The sequence below is a fragment of the Dermacentor silvarum genome, chromosome 4 (assembly GCF_013339745.2).
Source record: "Dermacentor silvarum isolate Dsil-2018 chromosome 4, BIME_Dsil_1.4, whole genome shotgun sequence".
NCBI lineage: Eukaryota > Metazoa > Arthropoda > Arachnida > Ixodida > Ixodidae > Dermacentor > Dermacentor silvarum.
The window spans coordinates 164,614,436-164,618,877 of record NC_051157.2 but is presented as its reverse complement, the minus strand read 5'-3'; the positions used below and the strand labels follow the sequence as shown (position 1 = coordinate 164,618,877).

At 44.9% G+C, this 4,442-nt stretch overlaps 1 protein-coding gene across 1 annotated transcript in view; it reads right to left on the bottom strand.

Moving 5' to 3' along the window:
• Window positions 1–4,442, bottom strand: part of LOC119450762 (venom metalloproteinase antarease-like TtrivMP_A) — a 689,114-nt gene that overhangs the window by 409,773 nt on the left and 274,899 nt on the right. The window lies entirely within an intron of this gene.

The window sequence follows — 4,442 nt, the reverse complement described above, 5'->3', positions numbered from 1 at the left end:
TATGTATTTGAATTTCTGCACCTGCATGTTCGTGTATTTGCGATACCTTTAATGGGGTACACTTCCTTTGCGATGTATTAAGGGTGTATTGCGCCTGTGTTGTACGAGCAGGCTGCGTACATGGTATATTTTCTGTGCGTGCTGAGCTGCGATGAGAACGCCATATGTTACATTAGCGTAAACTGCCTTTTTCTTTGTAGTGTTCATTGGAGTTTCATTTCTCTATGATCTTGCCCAAACGTGGCCTCTTGCACAGTCATCCACGATGAATATTGCTTTCCTCGTTTCCCAGTCTCTTTGAGTAATGACTATAACCCACGCACCTAGAGGCGCTACTACGTTTCGCTTTACAGAGTATCGAGAACTAAGGGTGCCGCAGTGTAAATTTTTGTCCAATGATAGATACTGCCCCATCGTCTTCTCTTGTCAAGATAAAAAGAAATTCATACTCGAATTTAACTTATGTTCACAAGATAGTTTTTACTGGAGCACATAAAGTGTAGCTTCAGAAAATATCAACTCCTTTCCTTGAGGGCTAGTAATCCTAAAGCAACATATTGATGCCTAAATTGCTAAGCGGACGGGCGGGTGGATGGGCGACGGGATGGAAGAACGCATATTCATAGTCTCTTCATGCAAACTTGGTGGTGGCTGATAACGCCCAGCTCAATATTTTACCTTTCTCTTGCATGTATTATCGATCTATGACATCCATTGCACGTGCTAATAATGAACTGAATTGGTGAAAAAATTATTGCCTCAAAAGTAATGTATTTTAATTTTTCATAATCACCACCTACAACATTAATACTCCAGCCGACTTTTAGGAGTGTGCGCTGCGAATGCGTAAATTTTTACGCTTATCCTAATGGGGAAAGGTATCGGGCAGGCTAAATAGTTCCTATTTGCATTTGGATAAAAACTTCCAACTGGTAACAACACACGCTTTATGGTTATGGAGCAATTTCCGCAACCTACAATCGAACAGTTATCGGCAAAGTGTGTTACATAACACCGTTTTCTCAGACACTCTAACGTGGCTCCAAACCATAGTGCATTTTCCTCTGTATTATGGCTAAATAAATACATATAAATTGATTATTTATTCCGACATGCTCCCATCGCTGTCCTCTAATACGTCTGTTGAGTATGCTACTTCTGAATTTTTCCCTATATGTTTAACCGGGTTTTCATTTAAAGGTGCGAGGTGGTAATCTAGATTTTGGTGGGTAGCTTCCTTGTTCTTTTCCTCCCCTGCGAATCGACATTTTTGTATATAGGTACCTGAAAGACTTAGGCCCGGATTCAGAAATGCTCCTAACCTTAGACCGTTTCCCTACCTTACGCAAGGAGTCCGTCATGCTACCTAAACGTTAGGCGCCCTCAGAAGGCAATCGCGAATTTTAAAAGCTTCCTTTTACTTTCCCTGCGGAAGGAGCGCCTCACTAAAGTCCCTAGATATTTTTTTTTTGCTTAAAATCTAGGGACTTTACGCCTCACCAAAAGAAGTGGAACGTTACAGGCTTCTGGTTTTGAGATTACTCACGAAAATATGCAAAATATTTCTAATGAATTGCCAAAGTAAACTTCCGGCGCTGTTAGAATTGCATTTCTACTTCTATATAAGGGCATCAATACCGTTTCTTTCGGCAATGACGTAAAAATAGCTCAAAATGATGCACATGGCAGGAAAGCAAGCTCAGCCTAGCAACTTTGGCAGCATCTGACAGTTCGGTTGGTCAGGCGTCGCTTTCTTTTTCTTTTTGGCCTGCGTTCTGTTTCGTGCGTGTGTGTGTGTGTGTGTGTGTGTGTGTGTGTGTGTGTGTGTGTGTGTGTGTGTGTGTGTGTGTGTGTGTGTGTGTGTGTGTGTGTGTGTGTGTGTGTATTTGCCATGCCGGGCAAAACTTATTTCACGGAGGAAGAACAATTGGCTGTGGCTTAACTCAGTTATGCCTGGGTGTGCGTAGCTAGAGGTACGGTTAATCTTATTGTTTAGCTTGGTTCTCTCTACAGTTACGTCTTTTTCATTTAGCTTCGTGCGTCTGAATGTTTAGGTTTGGTTGTTACCTCTCGTTAAGTTATGGTTATATTAAATACTAGACATTATTAAATGGTAACTTATTTATTGTGAAAGTCTTCATCTTGTTGTTTCTCAATTTCCACAAAGACGGCCCGATGGTCGGTGAGGCGGGAGAATAAAGGGTTGTCGTCCAGTGACTTGAACACGTTTCGGGTGCTATCCTCATCTGAATCCACTCGCCTGGACACTTCGTACTTACGACGCTTCTCGAGGCGTGCGGCTCGTTCTTCCTCCGTCTCTTCTGTGTCGTCTACTGGGCTTTTAATGGGTATATAAGTACAATCTATGCACCCAGTATACCCCGGGGAATCCTCCAATGGCATAGAACCTAGTCATGACTGACCTCGCTTCACTGGCGTTTGGCAGCCGAACGTACTTGGGATACAGACGTAGGCATATCAGCTGTGTCTTATCTCAAACGCTTCGGCATATAGAGGGTTGAGATACACACACAAGGTCCCCTACAACAGTTTGCATGGCACCCGTTCCGTAAAAACGCAGTGCGACGAGAACCTTCAACAGAGCAGGTAGCGGCGCTCCTCTGTTGTCAGTGTTACAAAGCAGTTGAGCTCTGTCAGTATGGGTGCAACAGCTCGCTTGGAAAAACGATACCGGGCTAGAAACTCCCCTTCGTTGTAGTGTTCCAGTGGATAATGCCTGTCAATCACATGCCAGACTGGAGTCAACGGCGGAGGCTTGTACACAGTCCCGTAAAGAAGTTCACTTGCACGCCGAAGAAACCTTGCATAGCTTTCGAAGCTATCGTCTTCGGATAAATATCGCAAGGCCGTCATCTTTGCCGTTTGCTTTTCACAGAAAAACGGAATCACAAAAGAAATGGTACAAAGCGCAGTCTGCGGAGCCCAACTGGACGTCAATACACGGCGGCTGGCTGCCGCGGCGTTGGCTGCGCACGGCACCTATCCAAGCCGAGCGTACCGCGTGCAAAGTCCTGCGGAGAAGCATACGTTCAGGTAGAGGAGCGCGGTTAGGAAGCATGAAGGTAGCATGCCGGCTTCCTAAGCGTGAGGAAGCACCAAGGAGGCCCTAACTTAGTGCCCCTTAGTAAGGGACGTTCCAGAATTGACGCCAGGTCGCCTTACAGCGTGTAAGACGTCCTTAGTAAGGAAATGAGCGTTTCAGAATCCGGGCCCTAGTCTTCCACCTATTTTTTATCATGTCGTTCAGCCGCCTTTCTAAGCAAATCCCACACGGGGCTCTTTGCCCTTTGTCTTTGTGTATTACTTACTTATAGATTTAGTGTGCACATCTAGCCCTCCAAAAGTGGTGCAACACTACCCCGCACAGCCGCTGAACTGCTCCATGTGCTCCTTGCCGCAGACTTCACGTCTTCGCTCTGTCTCTTGCGTGACTACCAGCATACATTGGGAACGTCAACCAGTTTGTGGAATGCATGCATGCATGCATGTATGTATGTATGTACGTATGTATGTATGTATGTATGTATGTATGTATGTATGTATGTATGTATGTATGTATGTATGTATGTATGTATGTATGTATGTATGCATGCATGTGTGTATGTATGTATGTATGTATGTATGTATGTATGTATGTATGTATGTTGGAAGGGCCTTGCAAGACATGACCTGGGGGAAAGCTGCTGGAGAAGATAGGATAACAGTCGATTTATTAAAAAACGGAGGAGATATCATGCTTAAAACTCGGTGCTCGAATGACCCATTCAGCGAAATGCAGCTCCACTAACGTGAAACCTGGGGAGGTGCGAAGCATGCAGTCATGCACCGCTAATGGGCTCATACTGCCTTAAGCAACGGCTCATAACCCCGTAAACGCGGCCATCCCCATTACGACCACAGAAGAGAAGTTAAATTCTACGCTGGAATGATGAGTGGCAACGCAACCAGCTTGGAAGACGACGACGACGACGAACGCGGGAGCAATAGCACGAGAACTTGCCGAGCGCGAGCACGAGCCACTTATTTACCGTGACTACGACGACGACTATTACGACGATTACGACAGGACACGTCGACAGCCCGAGCGCATAAAGTGCTTCGCACCTAAAAGCTTGCGGCCCTTTATACGCCATGGCTCATAACTTCAAGTGTACCAGAGAACGGGAAGAATGCCAACAATATACTAATCCATAAGAAGGGAGACGTTAGAGAACTGTAAAATTGTAGGGTCATTAACTTTCTTTCAGTACTGCATTAAATATTTATGAAGATAATTTACCATAGAATCAGGGCAACGCTTGACTTCAGCCAGCCAAGAGAACAGGCTGGCTTCAGGAAGGGATATTCTACGATGGATTACATCCATGCCATCAATCAGGTAATCAGGAAATCTGCGGAGTACAATGAACTTCTTTATATGG